The sequence below is a fragment of the Monodelphis domestica genome, chromosome 2 (genome assembly GCF_027887165.1).
Source record: "Monodelphis domestica isolate mMonDom1 chromosome 2, mMonDom1.pri, whole genome shotgun sequence".
NCBI classification, from domain to species: domain Eukaryota; kingdom Metazoa; phylum Chordata; class Mammalia; order Didelphimorphia; family Didelphidae; genus Monodelphis; species Monodelphis domestica.
In genome coordinates, this window is record NC_077228.1 from 112,976,644 (window position 1) to 112,995,333 (window position 18,690).

General features: G+C 46.0%; 1 long non-coding RNA gene across 4 annotated transcripts in view; it reads right to left on the minus strand.

Moving 5' to 3' along the window:
- The window catches only part of LOC103096207 (uncharacterized), a 52,053-nt gene extending 40,550 nt beyond the window's left edge, over nt 1-11,503 (minus strand). For 3 of the 4 annotated variants that reach the window (XR_008916190.1, XR_008916191.1, XR_008916188.1), the window contains exon 1: nt 1,420-11,503. This is a non-coding gene — a long non-coding RNA (uncharacterized LOC103096207). The remainder of the gene's footprint in view (nt 1-1,419) is intronic. The other variant, XR_008916192.1, reaches the window with a different exon arrangement.
- Nucleotides 11,504-18,690: the final 7,187 nt, after the last annotated feature.

Consider the following 18,690-nt stretch of genomic DNA (forward strand, 5'->3'; position numbering starts at 1 on the left):
GATATAACAAGGAGCATCACAGATCCAACTCATGAAATCTGGGTTCCAATCTGGTGGATGAAATGGGCCAAGAGGATCACTGTTGTTGAATGCTGAAAGGGGGCAGGGGGCAGCTAGGTGGCTCAGTGGGTTGAGAGCCAGGAGGTCCTGAGTTCAAATGTGGCCTCAGACACTTCCCAGCTGGGTGACCCTGGGCAAGTCACTTCACTCCCATTGCCTAGCCCTTACCACTCTTCTGCCTTGGAACCAGTGCTGTAAAAATGGACTTGAATCCAGGACTTCAATCCCCAGAATTCCTTGCTCCACTTCCCCAGAATGCTTTGTAATATCACTGAATTCTCACCTGAGCCGAGATCGAGAAGGGGTATTGAACCTGATTGGAAAGGCTTTTGCGGGCCCTTTCCTGTTTCCGCTTGCAAGCAGACACGGCTCTTTTAATAATGTAGGTGAGGTTGTGTCTAGGCTTCTCTGGGCCTAGACACGTGTTTTCTTATTCTGTATTTTCTTTAATCCTCAACCTTTAATAAACCTCTAAAAATATAATACACTTTGCAGAGAGAAACTAATTTCTACCTGCCTCAGTTTCCCAAAATTTTAATCTTAACAGTGCTTACTATCAATTCTAAGACAGAAAGTAAGGTCAAAGCCTACCAGATCCTATCAAGGGGAACAAGCTCAGAACAAGGGGTCTGGCAAGGTCTGGGTCTTCCTGACGCGATGTCCAATATTCTAGGCACTGGACCACCTGCCTGCCTGGAAACATAAAGGGCATCATGGAGGGCATGTGTCAAAGAGGGGCGAGTCGTGATGGAAGAGTGGAAGAACAACAGCAGGACAGTCTGAGTGCTGCCCTGGTATCCAAGAACAATTAGGAGCCCCAAAGGAAGGACTCAAAGATGCTGGCTAGCTCCTCGATGAAAGATTTATGGAAAACCAGAGATAATGCTGACACAGAATGACACAGCATGGAGGGTTAGGGATGGACACAGATGGAAGAGATATCGAGAAAGCTAATGTACATGTACGATCCAGCTATGATTCCTTTACGAAGAAGGGGCTCAGGTCTTACATAAACTTTGCATCTGTTCCCCATGGTCAACACAGTAAGCATTTAATAAATGTTGAATTGCTCAACTGAAGAGGATTAAGCTGACTTTATCCATCCTTAGAGGGAAGAACACAGAGCAAAGCGTGGAAGCTTCAGAGAGAGATTTCAGCTGAATATTGGGTGGGAAAAAACTAAAACTGTGGCACAGAGTCAAGCAAACAAGTGAAACATTTATTAAGCTCCTACCATATCGAAAGTACGGCGCTAAGCTCTGGAGATACGATGACCAAAATAAAGCAGTTTCTGACCTCAAGAACCTTTGATTCTATCAAAGATACAACACGGATACAGCTATACAAATAATATCTAACCTTTATTGAGCGATGCATTACATTCTCATCTGATCTTCATGCCAACCCTTTACAGTATAGGGCAGAGATGAGGAGAGAATGCTTTCCAGCCATATTGGGACAGCCTGTGTGAACACACAGCCCTGGGGAGGAGAAAGAGACAGGTTTCAGAGAAGAGCTTCTAGATGGGTTTAACTAAATATGGAGAACGTGAAAGGAGAACTAAGGAAACAAGGGCAGGCCCAAAGGATGGAGGGCCTTGAATGCCAGACTGAGGAGTTTCTATTTTTCTGATATACCATTGGAAATCCCCGAAGGTTTCTGAGGAAGAAATAACAGAGATATAGATCTTAGGAAGAAGATGGTGACAGATGGGAAGAAGACTCAGAATGCAGGTTCCAGAACAGAGCCCACTGGCTGCCTCTAAAGTGAATCTAAAGAGAAATAAAATGTGATTGGGAAATCTTTAAGAAAATAAATGAAAATATAAGAAAACAAAGACAATATTACATTTTAAAATTAAGTCAATATGTGGCCCACAGGGGTCCATATGTATGGATCAGGGGCTGGCATTTCTATTTGACTTTGATACCACTAGAGAAATAGGGAGACCAATTAGCTATGGGACCCACTGGCCGACAAGAAGTGGAAGAACCTACTAGAGGCTACGTGGATGGAAGGAAGGAGATGAATGAGAGCTGGTGTGGTAGAACTGATCATCCAGCAAATGTCTGGAGATTATGGGGACGAAGATGAGAGAAGAGTCAAGGGCAACTCCAAAGTTATGAAATTGGGTGCCCGAGAAGATGGTAGAAACAGGGCATTTGGGAGATGGGGAAAGTTTAAGGGCACAACATTTAAAGTAGAGCACTACAACTGAAGTCTGAACACTGGGTTCAATTATTGACTTAGACAGTTACTATCTCAGTGATCATCCCACAGAACCTTAGTATCTCTTTCAAATGGGGATAATGATATCTGCTCCCACCTCACAGGGCTGTTTAATTTTACTTTTTTCTCATAATTTTTCCTTCATGCCTTAGTAACAACTTTAAGACACAAGGACACAAACTAGACAAATATGGTTAAGGGACTTGCTCAGGGTCACACCATTAGGCAATGTTTGAGGTCAGATTTGAAACCCTGAATTCTCCTGACTTCAAGTCTGTGCCACCTATCTGTACCTATTTATTTATTTTTATTTCAATGTTTAAAATATCCTTACCTTCCATCTTAGAATCAATACCATGTATTGGTTCTAAGGCAGAAGAGTGGTAAAGGCTTGGCAATGGGAGTTAAGTGACTTGCCCAGGGTCACACAGCTAGGTAGGGTCTGAGGCTAGATTTGAACCCAGGACCTCCCATCTCTAGGCCTGGCTCTCAATTCACTGAGCTACCCAGCCGGCTCCCCTCCTCCCCATTTTTTAAGGTATTTTGTCCCTCTTAAAGTTATATAAACATAACATTATTGTTACTGTTGTGTTATTATGTTTGTTATTTAGGAGTAAAGAAAATGAGAAGGCCATCAAGGAGGAGATGTCTAAAAGGTAATTGACAATTTAGGACTTAAATCTAGGAGACAAATTAGATATATAGATTTGAGAATCATTTCTGAAGTAATGATAATTGAGCCCAGGGGAAATAATGAAGTCAGCAAAAGGCCCAGAACAGAGCCTGTGGGTACACTCCTTATTAGGGAGCTGGAGAAACAGGATGACTCAGCAGAGCAGCCCAAGAAGACTTGGTCAGACAGGTAGGAGAAGAGCCAGGGGCTCAGCTGTGCGAGGAAAGCGAAGGGATCTAAGAGGAGAGGGTGGGCCACAGTGTTTAAAGCTGCAGAGACATCAGAGGGGATGAAGCCTTAAGGAATCACTGGTAAACTGGAGGAAACGTGTACAAAGAATGGTGGGGTCAGAAGCCAGATTTCAGATACTTTAAGGGGAAAAAAAGGTATCTTTTGAAAACAAAATTGGGGGGCAGCCAATTGGCTCAGTAGATGGAGAGCCAGGCCTAGAGATAGGAGGACCTGAGGTCAAATCTGGCCTCAGACACTTCCCAGGCAAGTCACTTGACCCCCACTGCCTAGCCCTTACCGCTCTTCTGCCTTGGAACCAAGACTCAGTATTGATTCTAAGACAGAAGGTCAATAAACAGGGGCATCTAAGTGGCAGAGAGGATAGAGTGCCAAGCCTGAAGAAAGGAAGACCTGGATTCAAATGTGACCTCAAGACTTCCTCGCTCTGTGACCCTGGGCGAGTCACTTAACCCCCCACTTGCCTAGTCTTTGTTGCTCTTCTGCCTTGGAAACAATACTTCATATCAACATGACAGAAGGTAAGGGTTAAAAGAAAGAAGGCTCATGCCGAAGATCATAGCCCTAGAGTTGGAAAGGGACCTCAGAGGTCATCTAGTCCAACCAATCCCTTTGAAAAAAGTTGAGAAAACTAAGACCCAGAAAGTTTAAATGGGCTTGCACAGATCATAACTGACAAGATTCGCCGGGCCCTTTCCCTTCTGTCTCAGTCATTACTAAGATGGGAAGTAAGGCTTTATAGAAAAAAATAAACAGCCCTGTGTCTCACAAATATCATTATCCCCATTTGAAAGATGAGGAAACCAAGAGGAGCTCTGGGAATAGGCAGAAGTAGCAACTGTGGGCGAGTCTTCCCAAGCATTTGGTAATAAATGGGAGGAAAGATACACAACGGGAGTGCACGGTAAACTTCAAGGTGGTTTGTTTTTATTTCTAATTTGTTTTTCCTTAACCCACATGACTTCTCTGTACTCTTAAATAATGTGAACCATTAGGCTGAGTTTTTCCAAAGGAGAAAGGGTAGCACCGCGACACAATCACCGAGCATTTAGCAAGCAAGTACCAGACGTTCGTACGATACACTGACAAGTATTGCTACAAAACTGGTATGGTCCTTGACCTAAAAGAGTTTACATTCCTTTAGAAGGGATACAACATTTTTGTTACTGTTGTCATTATCACAAATGTCTCACTTTTCTGGATTTCCATTGGGGTTTTCTTGGCAAAAATACTGCAGCAGTTTGCCATTTCCTTCTCCAGCTGGTTTTACAGATGAGGAAACTGAGGCAAACAGGTTCAGTGATTTACCCAAGGTCATGCAACTAAGTAAGTATCAGGCTGGATTTGACCTCATGAAGATGAAAAAATGCAGAGGGTATACACACAAAAATATACAGGATGGGGAAGGCACTAAATAATGAAAAGAATCAGAAAAAAAAACTCTTGAAAGAATTGGCTCTTCCATTAGGTCTTGAAGAGAATTAGGGGGAAGAGAGAGTCTTTTAACTAAGGATTGTTGCTTATGGGGAAGGAGCAAATGGGCACTGAGAGCCTAGAAAGGAGTAAGTGTGCTCGCCTTGCAAAGGCAGGGCTCTCTATTCACACGGCTGCCATCTTGGCTGGGACCATCATCTCTTCCCTGGATTAGTGCCTTGTAACAGCCTCTAATTGGTCTCTCTACCTCAATTCCCTCCTAGTCCTTTCTCTCCAGGCTGCCAAAGTGATGTTCCTAAGTTACAGACCATGACACTCCCCTACTCAATACATTCCAATGGCTTCCATTGCCTATAGGAGAAAATTGGAACTCCTATGTTTGGCTTCTAAAGCCCTCTGCCATCTGGCCCCAATCCATCTTTCCAGTTTCATGATGCATTACCCCCTTTTCCAGACTCTGCAGGTTAGCCAGTGGGCCCCGCTGCTCTTCCTCACACATGGAATTCCATTGTGTGTCTTTGTGCTGGTCCTGCCCTATGCCCAGGGTACACTTCCATCCAAGGAATCTCTCTTTGTTGAAGATTCAGCCCAAGCACCACCTTCTCCATCAATCTTTTCTGATCCTTCTCTCTCATTCTGTCCTTCCCTCCCCAATGACTCCATTTCCTTTGTCTTTACTTTGTACATTCTCATACAGAGCCATGTTGCCTTCCCAAAAGACTAGAAGATTTCAGAGTATATAAAAATTTTGTGCCCAGAGCCTCTAACAGTGCCTGAAACAGCAATCACACACTTGGTCGATGTACTGAAATTTTGGATTGTGAAGGACTTTAAATACCAAACAAAAGAATGTGTATTTTTTCCCAGAGATAATGGGGAGCCCATGCAGCTTTTTGAAAAGGGAAAGAGTCAGATGTGTGATTCAGAAATATCAATTTGGCAGCAATGTGGAGGATGGATTGGAGAGGACGAGGAGGGTGGGATACAGGCAGACCAATTTAAAGACTATTGCAATAATCCAGGAGAGAGGTGAGGGTGGTGGTCATGTGAATAAAAACAAAGGGAGAGGGGGAAGCTGGGTGGCCCAGAGAGTCAGGCTCAGAGACGGGAGGTCCTGGGTTCAAATGTGGTGTCAGACACTTCCTAGCTGTGTGACCCTGGGCAAGTCACTTAACCCCCATTGCCTAGCCCTTGCCACTCTTCTGCCTTGGAACCAATACCCAGTATTGATTCCAAGACAGAAGGTAAGGGTTTAAAAAAAGGGAGAGGGGCAGCTAGGTGGCTCAGTGGATTGAGAGTTAGGAGATCTTGGGTTCAAATCTGGCCTCTGACACTTCCTAGCTGTGTGATCCTGAGCAAGTCACTTAAGCCCCATTGCCTATCACTCTTCTATCTTGAAATCAATTCATATCATTGATTCTAAGACAGAAAGTAAGGGATTTTTTTTAAAGGGGGAAAGGGGAAGAAATATAAGAGACGTTGAGGAGGTGGAATGAAACTTGGCAACTGATTGGATATGAGGGAAATAGTAACTTTACCACTATTTGAAGTCTTCAAGGGAAGGCTGAATAACCAACCACCTGTCACAGACATTATAGCAGACGTTCCTGTTCAGATTTGGTTGGACCAAATGGCCTATAAAGTCCCTTCAAACCCAGAGACCGTGTGATCTATTCCCCATCTTGTCATTGGCTAATATTATCTGGGCCAAGCCACTTCTAAACTCTGGGCCTCACCTGCCTGGGCTTTTTTTCACCTTCTCCCTTGGAACTTCCTTCATAAGAGCACTAGAGAGCAGGGAGTCCCTCTCTCTCTTCCTTATTCTAGGATTTGTTCATGGTCCCTTTGGGAACAGAAGTACACCAAAATCAGATCTGCTGACCCATGGCTTTTTGAACACAGGGCAAGACACTTGGGAATGGATATTCCTAGTCTAAAAGATGGCAGCATCTCTGAGGCACCTAGCTGCCTATTTTTTTTAAAGATACTTTGTTTCTCTTAAAATTTGGGGCATCAAAATTCTTTATGTATTTAATTTTAAATTCTATCTTAGAATTGATAGTATCAGCTCCAAGACAGAAGAGCAGTAAGGGCTAGACAATTGGGGGTTAAGTGACTTGCCCAGGTCACACAGTTCAGAAGTATCTTGAGGCCACACTTGAACTCAAGGCCTCCCATCTCTACCCACTGAACCACCTAGCTTCCCCCAGCATCAACAATTCTTAATGGAAGATAAGGAAGAGGCTAGCCAACATTAAACCCAGTGAGGGGAGCATATTTGTTCATTCAAAAAAGATTTATTAAATATCCACTATGTGTCAGACTTCAAATTTTAAAATGAAACCAGCCCTACATTCAAGGATAATGGATAATGTAGCATGGATAATGCTACTGAACCCTAACTTCCCATGTAGGTGGGGATGAAGGTGGAAGCTTAATTTCCTAGGCTGTGTGATTTCAGAATCTAGGCTTCTAGTAAAAGAGAAAGGTTCCTTGGGAACACCAGTTTGGGGGGTAGCTCGAGAATAACCCCAAATTCAAGAGGTAGGACAACTAACCTCTTAGAAGAGAATTCCAGAGTTCTGTGAGCCCTGAGTTCCAGAGACGGAAGAAGCTTGATCCCATGGAGAGCGAGAGGTGCAGTAAGGGGCTTTAAAGTCACAACATAGAGGATATCCCAAAACCTCTATTTGTTCCCTCCATTACCATGAGTTATGAAGACAGAGCAGGTCCAAAGGAAAAAAACTGGCTATTGAGCAATTCCAAAATGTATCTGCTTTCTGGGGATGAGTCCAAAACATGCTATAGCAGTATGAGTCTTGGAAGAACTGTACTGGACCCTGTGGGAGAGCAATATTTCACTGGCATGTCAGCGAGCGGCTTATTGACGAATCCAAGCTCTGGTTTTTCCCAAGGGGGGCTTATGGACCACTGTGTTTAATATGTCCTGTATTTGATTACGATCCTCCGTGACCTGTATTTTTTGGTAGGTTGAAATAAAGTCTGTTGTCTACCCAAAAATAACATAACACATAGGAGGCTAGGCTAGATGATGACTTTTTGGGTCCCTTCCAGCTCTAAAAAATTTTATGATTCTCATTTATTATGGTTTCTAATGACAGGGGACTCGCTACCTAACAAGGCATTCCCTTCTGCTGTTAGACAGTATTATGAGAATAATTTGAAATATGCCATCTCATAACTTCTACGTACAATGCCTCCTTGTACCCTCTGGAGCTACAGTGGGTAAATTTAACCTTTCACATGATAGCCCTTCAAGCATGGGAAGATAGATGGCATGACTCCTTGCCTTTTCCCCAAGCCACCTCATATTCTCATTCAACGTCCTCAGTTCCTTTGATTTTTTTTTCCATATAAAAAGTTTCTAAACCTTCCATCAGTCTGGACACTGTCCTGTGGACACGAGCTAAGCGAGGCCTTTTGTAGAAGGGGATACCCAGAACAGAACCCAACACTCCAAGAAGGAGCTGACGAATGTGAAGGATGCTGGCACCATCATCTCCCTTGAAGCCTAGTGTCTTTACCTCCCCAGAATCTACCTGCTATGAAGTTCACTCCCCACTTCCTCGCCGCTGTCTTCACCCACGGAGAACGTCCCATCCTTTGGTCGGAGCTTAAAATAGCTTCCTGTGGTATCTCCTGCAGGCTCGTGGCTCTTGAAAGAAAATGCTGGAAGCATCCTTGCTGTTGTTTCGACGGGGAAACTGTGGCCTAACCAGGGGGAGGGAGTCGGTTTAATTCATGGCAGAGCCTGATTGAAACCTGAATCCTGTGGTCGCAGATAAACCGTCCTAAGGATCTGATCTTTCCCAGGCAGTGCTGACAGCGAGCTGGGCCTCTGCCAAAGCTGGTCTCGCCTTATGGTACTTATTATCCATATTATTCAGCTGGGCACTTGATTATATATTGCCATGGAGCGTTCTTTAATAGCTTACATGTTAGGAGACTCATCTCTCCAACCAGATTGTAGGTAACTAGATTGTAACGGTCTTATTTCATTCTAGTCCCGGATTCTTCCCTATACCTGGAATTTGTTCAAAGAAGCCCAGAGTCATAGAATGTTGGAACTAGGCAGAGGCTAATAATAATAATACACTAGGTAATCTAGTATATCCTTCCTAATTTTACAGATGAAGAAACTGAGGCTGAGAGAAGCGAGTGGCTTGAGGTTACAAAGCTAGTAAATATCAGAGCCAGGATAGCAGGCTGGGCCTGGAGTCAGGAAGACTATTTTTCTGAGTTCAACTTTGGCCTCTTTCACTTCCCAGCTGTAGGACCTTGGGCAAGTCACTTAACCCCGTCTGCCTCTGTTTCCTTATTTGTGAAGTGAGCCGGAGAAGGAAATGACAAATCACTTCAGCATCTCTGCCAAGAAAATTCCAAATGAGGTCACGAAGAACTGGACACGATGGAAAAGACTGAACAGTAACAACAATGACTCCCCTACAAAAGGCATGTCCCCTGCTCCCTCCAAGGCACTCTTGGACACTGACCTGACCCTGTTCCCACTCAAGAGTCCAAGACCCCTAGACCCCCCCCACACACACACACATACACACACAAATAAACATGTTCTAGTCGTGGGTTCTTTACTGCCTGTTAGACATCTGGATTTGAGCTAAGAAGAGCCATTGGGATGGGACTCTGCTGCCTACTCACAGTCAGCCCAACAGAGGTGGCCAGAGAGAGAGAAAGTCATCCACCAAACTTTCATCAGGACCATAATTCTCTTGGCTACTCTGAATGTCAATTAAAACACACACACACACACACACACACACACACACACACACGAAAGAGCAACGCCCAACTGCAGCCTGTTGCCTAACTCTCTGGAGTTTTTCTCTATGGATTTGGTCCACCCTGTGCTCCTGGGAGCACTGAGAAACAGGAAATTGCAACTGTGAACGGGAAGGATGGGTCATCATTTGGCGGCCTGGACCCAAGTCCTTAGTCGTCTGTTCCAGGGCTCTGATGTGGTTAAGGAACAAGGCCTTACCGAGAGGCTCAGCCCACCGTAGGCTCTCTAGAACTGCCGGCCCATGACCCGGCGGGGGGGTCTGGATGTAGGAGGAGGACCAAGGGATAGGAAGAAAGGCAGAGGATGGGGGGACGAGAGGGAGATGGACAGACCTTCTCCACAGGGCAGCATGGTAGAACTGGAGGGCTAAACGGTCTGGACTTGCTGATGAGGAAATGAGACCCAGAAAGGCCCCAAGACTTGCCTACACGCGTGTAGGTAACACATTTCAGAGCTGGGATTCAATCTCAGGTCCTCTGAACTCAACACCCGGGGGGTGGGGGTGGGGGGCTCCTATACCCTGCACACGGTGCTGGGCTCTTAGAGAAAAAAGAATTTTTTAGAAAAAGTCCTTATGGGGGGATAGTTAGGTAGCTCAGTGAATTGAAAACCAGGCCTAGAGATGGGAAGTGATTTAAACCTGGCCTCAGACACTTCTTAGCTGTGTGACCCTGAGCAAGTCACTTAACCCTCCCTCCCAGCCCAATTGCCTAGCCCTTACCACTCTTCTGCTTTAGAAATAATACAGTATTTATTCTAAGACAGAAGATAAGGGTTTAAATTTTTTTTATAGCATCACAAGGTTTAAATTTTGTTGTTGTTGAAGAGATCTATGAAATAACATACAGTCCAAACTCTTCATTTTACAAGTGGCATAACTAAGGCCTAAAGAGACTGTCTTGTCTGAGGGACCAGATTTAAAGTGTTTTGTTTTGTTTTTAAAGAAATAGTTCTTCTGATCAAGCAGTTGACCATCTAAGAGAGGAGTTCTGAGCTATGGAGGCACTAAACACCCACATCTGGCTGAAATGATATGGGAGGAATTACAGAGCAACCTTTCAACATGTATAAGACAGAACAGGGCACCTATTTCCTGGGGCTCTCGGGTTTTTGGTTTTTAGGTCTGTTTGTTTGTTCTTCCTGTTATAAAATACTCAAGGGAGGGAGATGGATCACTTCCAGATTCCCAGCTATAAAACAAAGATATTAGTGAATTCACTTGATTGAAAAATTAATTTCTTTCTCTGGGGGAGGAGAGATTTTTTTTGTTTTATTTACTTTTTAAAAGATTGTTTTTTATTTTTTCTCAATTGCATGTAGAAACCATTTTAATATTCATTTTATGTTTTTGAGTTCCAAATTCTCTCCTTCCCTAAGACTATTTTTTAAAAAAAGAAGTGATTGTTGATGTTTTTTCCATCAAGGCCAACTCTTTATGACCCCGTGGGCCTTGGGTTTTCTTGGCAAAGGTACTGGAGTGTTTGTCATTTCTTTCTCCAGTAGATTAAGACCAATAGAGTTTAAATGACTTGCCCAGGGTCACCCAGCTAAGAAGTTTCTGAGGCCAGATTTGAACTCAGGACCAGTACTCTGTCCATTGTACCACGGAGCTGCCTCTAAATACAGGTAGAGAATAAATAAAATTTGTTCTTTGGTTGAGAGGGCAAAGTCAATCTTGCCCTGAAAGGATAACAATAATTTTATGTTTCTATAGTGTTTCAGATTTCCAAATGCTTTGCTCATATAAATCTAGTGAGATAAGGGAGCACGTTACCCCCTCTTCACAGAGGAAGAAACTGAGATTCTCTAGGATCCCACGGCTTGCAGGCATCAGAGCCAAGATTTAAACCCAATTTCTCTTGACTCTAAATCCTGCACAGAAATCCCTTCTGCTGATTCATAGCCGGGCCTGGATCTTAGCCAGCTGGCTCCTCGGATGGAGCCATTTCCCTGGAGCCTGGTAGGTGCCTTCTACAGCGCCTGCTCCTCAGTAGGGCTCCTGGCAGAGGGATGTCAGGGTCCTGTAGGCCCCCCAGTGGTTCTGGCTAATGAGGAGCTGGGGGGGGGGTCACCGAGGGGGGGGGGACGGGAGGGGAAAGGTCTCTGGTTGGTGGGAGGTTCACCGCTCATGGAAGTGGAGCTGCCATAGAACCTGGGTTCCAGATGGGCATACCTGCCTCCCATCCCTTACCCCATCCTGCCCCAGCAAGCTTGGCCGATTACTCTCTCTCTCTCTCTGCGCTTTTACAAAATCCTTCTCTGCCTCCATCCATCCCTCCACGACAATCTGCCAAACGAGCATGCCCTTACCCTCTTCTCTGGCAAACCATCTCTGCTCCTTTTCAAAACTCTGCCTCCAGAAGGCTGTCTCTAATTAACCCTTTCCAGCTTGGATTCCAACTTTCCTAAGCACACGAGGATACATGAAATCTGGACTAAGTATGTGCGTGTAAAGATGTTTTTACACACTTCCTCACTACAAACACGTTTCTGCTTTTTCCCAGGTGTTTGCCCTTTCTCCTCCACAGTCTATCCACATACTGTGCTAAGCCCTGGGGCAACAAAAGGAAGCAGAAGGCTCCCCAGGGTGGGGACTCTGCATCTGCCTGCAGGGCAGACCTCAGAGCTCAGGAGATAGCCAGGAGAGGACGTTTGCAATATTCCACCTTTAGGGGTCATGAGTCCAGTTCCATTTTACAGATGAGGAAGCAGAGGCTTAAGGGCATTAAATCACTTTCCTAGGGTCCCCTAGGGCAGTTAAGTGTGCTGGGATTGAGGTCAGGAAGACCAGAGTTCAAATCCTGCCTGAGATACTTAGCTAGGTGACTGGGTTAGTTATTTAACTTATTTCTTCACCTGTAAAATGAGTATCATATGGGGGAAGCTGGGTAGCTCAGTGGATGGAGAGCCAGGCCTAGAGAGGGGAGGTCCTAGGTTCAAATCTGGTATAAGCCACTGCCTAGCTTTGTGACCCTGGGCAAGTCACTTAACCCCCATTGCCTAGCCCTTACCATTCTTCTGCCTTAGAACCAATATTGACTCCAAGATGGAAGGTAAAGGTTGGAAAAAAAATGAGTATCATAATAGCACTTTTTCATAAGGTTGTTATGTGATTAAATGAAATAGCTTATGTAAAGCAAACCTTAGAGGGCTATATAAAGGAGAGTTAAGATAATCATAGTTATTCATAACAACTAACATGTTATATAGAACATACAATTATACATATATGTACAATATATGTATAGAAATAATATAAGATACATACTATCTACAATTAGATATAATGTATAACATGGTTATTAGCATTATCAGTTATAAATTTATATATCATTAACTATAACTTATTGTCATAAATTATAATTATAAATGATAGTTATGACAATAAGTGAATAATTAAGATGCTATTACATATAACAGATGTAACACATAATTAGATCTAATATAGAATTAAATAAGATTAATAATTGGCATGATAATCAATTATAACATGAATGTATGTAATTATCACTAATTATAATTTTTGCCATAAATTCTACTCATAAATGATAGTTTATTATAAACTACAATATTATATCATCAGAAATAATAGTTGATTCCCATTATCATTTTTTATTGCCCAGGGTGTCATAGCTACTAAATAAACCCGAAGCAGGACTTGAATCTAGGTCTTCCTGCAGTCAAACGCAGCACTGTTATTAGGCCAACGATCAGCAGCCAGCCCCAGCTTCCCCAGGCTGTATGCTCTCAGTGGCTAGGCTGGGGTGGGATGTCCAGGGGGCTCTTGCCCTGCCCAGGCGCCCATTCTGGGAGTGGGGGGGCCAGGGCTAACGGGCCCCTGGCGGCTGGCAGCACGTGCTAGCCTGAGCACACATGGCAGGATGGGGGTGGTCCTGGCACCCACACCCCTGCTGCCTCCTGCTTCCCTCCCCCAGCCTCGAGTCCCTGCTCTCTTGCCTTGGGAACGCACTTGTCCTTGGTGAGGAGAACAAATAAATGCACATGGCCTATTTCCAGCAGCTTTTACTGTTTCTCACTTTGGGGGTGGGGGGTAGGGTGGGAGGCGGGTAAAGAAAGAAAGAAAACCAGGATGGAAAGAAAATAAGTGGCATGGACGCTGTGCTGCGCAGCCCAGGGCTCTGGTTACCTGGCAACCCAGGAAGGTGTGTCGCAGTGAGTAGGATGGCAAAGATGAGAGTGCCAGGGTGGAGAACAGTCAGGGCTGGACCAGGGGAAGGTCAAGACCCGCACAGCGGGCTCCTGGAGGGGCGGAAGGGAGGGAGGGAGGAGGCAGAGCCTCCAGGGTGCCCCCAGGCTCTCGGCTCCCAGAGCTGGCTCCTGCCCTCTCCCCACTGCACCCCTTCTGAAAGCCGGGCCAGAGTCTCTATCACTCTCCTGATCAAAAAAAAAAAAATCCATTCATGGCTCCCACCATCCACAGGCTAAATGGATGAAGTTAATGAATGAAAAGGCACTTATTAATCAAACAACACCATTTAATAAGCCTCTCCTATGGGGCGGCTCCTCTGACCTCAAGTAGCTCCCCTTCTCATGGAGGGAGGCCACGGAGAGAGAGAAATGGAGACCAGGGAAGGGGGGTCTGCTCCAGACTAGGAGCCCAGCCACACACTGGGCTGGTGACGCCCTTTCCGGGAGCCGTGGTGATATTGATTTAATTACTGTTCCCAGAAAAAGAGGTGAGGGTGGGGGATGGGAAGGGGTATTTGAGCCGCAGGAGGGCACGGGGCAGGATGCCAAGGGAGGCCCCGACCTCCGGGTGGATGGACGGAGCAAGGCCTGGAACGGGCCCAAAATCGTGGGTTAGGTGAGCCTGGGCTCCTTCTCCAAGGAGGGATGCTCGGCCTGGGGCAGGGCTCCAAGATGGAGTAGACTGGATGCGCTTCCCCAGTGGGGTGTGGTCTCCGGAGGTCAGATCCGTGCTCTTTCTGGCCCCAACGTGCATTTCCAGCCCCCCAAATGCCTCTACCGCCTTGCACAGGCCCCACAGGTTCCTGTCTCCAACCCTCTGCTCATCGGACGCCCTTCTCCCAAGCCTTCTTTTTGCCATGACCCACCTATCCTAATTCCAAGGTAATGCTCATTCATGCAAGAGCCTGCACAGGACTATAGCACCGAGAGCCAGAGAAGGGACTTGCCCAACCTAATTTTATTACTTCTACCATTTTATGGCAGAAGAAACTGGGGCAAACAGAAAGGACATACTCAAGGTCACACAGTCACAGAGCCAGGATTTGAATCCAGGACTTCTGATTCCCAAATCAGTGCTCCTTCTATGACATCCTGTGGCCTCTTCGGGGAGCACCATTTTGTTCCTCATCACCTCCCAGAGACCATTCCTACTCACGGGGAGGAGACACAGTGTGTGGGGAGAGATGGGGCCACAGAAGACCATTCCTCCTTTCTATCTGAGAACACGTTCTTGGGGTAGGGTCCGAGCAAGATGGCAGCCCAAGTAGCTCTCCCACCTTGTGGGAAGGGAGAGCAGAAATGCTCCCGGGTCGGGAAAGTCAGAGGGCATGGTGGAAATGCAGAGAACTGCAGAACTCTCCGGAAGCCAGCAGCCCTTCCTCACTTCGGCCCCTCCGCACCTCTAAGGTCCCTGGCCTCCCGCCTTTCCTGATCCCCGCCCACGGCCGACAGGGCCCGCCCCCAGCCCCATTATGTCCCCATTCCGCAGATGGACAAATGACAGGGTCTGACCAGTCTCAGAGGGGAGAGGCCAGCCAAGGGCTCGCCTCCCTACAGCGGCCAAGCTGAACCGGATGGGAAGAGACGCGCATGGCCGGAGGCAGCCACTGAGGACCAGCGACACTGCATCGGCCAATCACAATCGTTTCCTGGAAAATGGAGCACTGACTGTCCTCGGGGCTGTGTGAGGGTTCCACAGGCTCTCTCCCTGGAGCGCCGGGGAGGGTCCTCGCCTAGGACAGGACGCGTGGCCGGCTGCCACGCCCGCTTCCGCCACCATGGCTTCCTCTCTGCCCGCTCCCACGAGCAGGCTAAGAGAAGGAAAACCTGGACCCGCCACAGCCATGGCGCTGCCTACGTTTCCTCTCTCTGTCTCAGAGACAGACAGACAGACAGGGATGGACATACATATACAGGAATCCATAGGCATGGACCCACAGAGAAGGATGGATGGATACATAATACATGAACAGATACATCCATGGAAAAGCAGATCATACATAAATACATACATACATACATACATACATACACACATACACACATACATACATACACATATTCACACACTGGAGAGACATATACATACAGGCATGCATGGACAGACAGATAGATATATGGATAGACATATGTATATGGACAGATACATATTGACATAAATATACACATGGCCAGGTGGGCCGATGATAGTTATCTATATACATGGACAGACACAGATGGACATATACACACATATATACACCAACACATATGTGGACCAATTGGCACAGATGGATATAGACATACAAGGATAGTCTGGAACATTTGCATAAATATATACATGGATGGACAGGTGATATATACGTACATGGATAGGCAGACAGATGGCTAGGTGGATATATACATATACAGACAGGCACATATATACATGGATAGATGGACAGGTGATATATACATATATGGACAGACTGACAGATGGTCATGTTAATGTGTGTATGCACATATATGGACAGATTGACATGAATGGATACACACATACAAGGACAGTCAGGAACATATTTACATATATGCATGGATGGACAAATGACATACCTATATGGACAGACAGGTGTACAGGTGATATATACATATATATGGACAGACAGATGAACACACAGACACATATACAGACATGTTGACAGTTGATATATACATACAAGGACAGTCAGGAACATGTTTATATAAATATATACATGGATGGATGGACATAGATGTACAGGTGATATATACAAACATGAATAGGCAGACAAATGGGTAGATGGAAATATACATGCATGGGCAGTTGGGCACATATATACATGGATGGACAGATGACATATACCTGCATGGACAGATGGACATAGATGGATATATATGCATATTTATACACACACACATATATACACACAAGGGTAATCAGGCACATATTTATGTAAATCTATACATGGATGGATCAACAGATACATGGAGAGATACAGATATATATGTATATACAGATATAGATGGCTGGATACAGATGGAAACATGCATGCATGGACAACTACATACATGTACCCATAAACGGACTGATACACCTACATGGATAGATATGCACACGTGTGGATGGGTGAGGACCCACATACATGGGTGGATAGACATGTTCAGAAAGATGCTGGGAGAGATCCATGAGAGATGAGGACGGACGGACGGGCGGATGACAGAGATACAGAGCTAGGTAGGTTTTCAAGCCGATTGAGAGGTTCGCCGCTTAAAGAAACCCTGATCTCTAGGAAGCGCTGGAAAGAGACTTTAAATTACTTTTTGGCTAACTCCATCCCAGGGTGCCTCGCTGCTGTTTATCTCCAGGAAAGTGCCCAAGCACAATCCCAGGCGGAATGTAAATGAAGGATCCTGTAGACGGGCAGGACCCTGCGCCAGGGGAGCTGATCCAATCAGAGCCCGCCCCGCCCCTGCAGGAGCCTGGGCAGACAGCACGAGGCAGGAGATCAGACATGGAGCCTGAACGGAGACAGCTCCAGAGCGAGCATTAATCAGCAGGATGGACGTGAGCCACGGCCTGCCGAAGGGCAGGCACCACGGCCCGGCCCCAGCAAACTGGACATGGAGCGTCCGCCTGCCTCTCCTCTTCTGTTGAGTCATGCGGGGAGTGGAATCAAGGCCCCCAAACGATCAAAAGAGGCAGCTTCCCCACCTGGCCCCCCCTTAGCTAAGGTCACAGGGAAGCCCGGGCGCGCCTGGCATGGAGCGGGCACTTCATCGTGCTAAGTGGGCGTGGTTGGGGCGGAGGGCCTCCTCACAGCCTCCTCATCCTCCACAAAGGGACAGAACAATTCCCCTCCCTCGACACGTGTCTCCAGCCCCCTCCTCCCTGTAGGATGAAAGGCCAACTCTGTCTGTGTGAACGCCCCTCAAATGTCAGCCTGCCCTCCCAGAATCCTCTCCTTTCCTCTCCTTCCGGGGCTCTGGTGCCAGCCGAGCCAGCCTCCTCCAGGACCCTGGGTCCTCCCTCCCAGCCTCTGCGGTCCTGGACCTCGCTCCCTGAGAAGCCCAAGATTCCTTCAAGATCCGGCTCAGGGGAGTTTGTCCTTAGCGCTCCTCCCCTGCTGACCGCCCCTTTGGTGTGTGCCTACCCTATAGGCACAGCGTCCCTGCTCAGTAGAATGCAAGTCAACTCGTGGAAGGCAAGAACCGTTTGGATTTGTCTTTATGCCTTGTACCTATTAAGCAACTAAGCAACGAGGATATAATTTTAAAAAACTATTATCATTAATAACGTTTATATAGCATTTACTATAGGCCAGGCACTAGGCTAAGCACTTTACCCTTAGTATTTTTTTTATTTTAACCCCTTACCTTCTGTCTTGGAGTCAATACTATGGATTGGTTCCAAGGCAGAAGAGTGGTAAGGGCTAGGCAATGGGGGTCAAGTGACTTGCCCAGGGTCACACAGCTGGGAAGTGTCTGAACCTAGGACCTCCCATCTCTAGGCCTGACTCTCAATCCACTGAGGATTCCAAGGCAGAAGAGTGGTAAGGGCTAGGCAATGGGGGTCAAGTGACTTGCCCAGGGTCATCCAGCTGGGAAGTGTCTGAGGACAAATTTAAACCCAGGACCTCCCATATCTAGGCCTGGCTCTCAATCCCCTGAGCTACCCAGCTGCCCCTTACCCTTAGTATTTCATCTGATTCTCACAACAATCCTGGATGCTAAGTGCTATGATTATCCCCATTTTACAGATGAGAAAACCAAGGCAGGTAGCGATTAAGTGACTTGCCCAGGGTCACAAGCTAGTGGCTTGGGAGCAGAATTTGAACTCAGATCTTCTGACTCCAAGTATAGAACTCAATCCACAGTATTCCCTAGTTGCCTCAATAGAGATACATACATACCTACATACATGGATAATAAACATACATATATTTAAGCACATATGGCAAATAAGCAGATATATGGCACATACTATATTAGAATATTCTCCATATTAGAATATTCTTCACACATAGAATAAATACAAAAT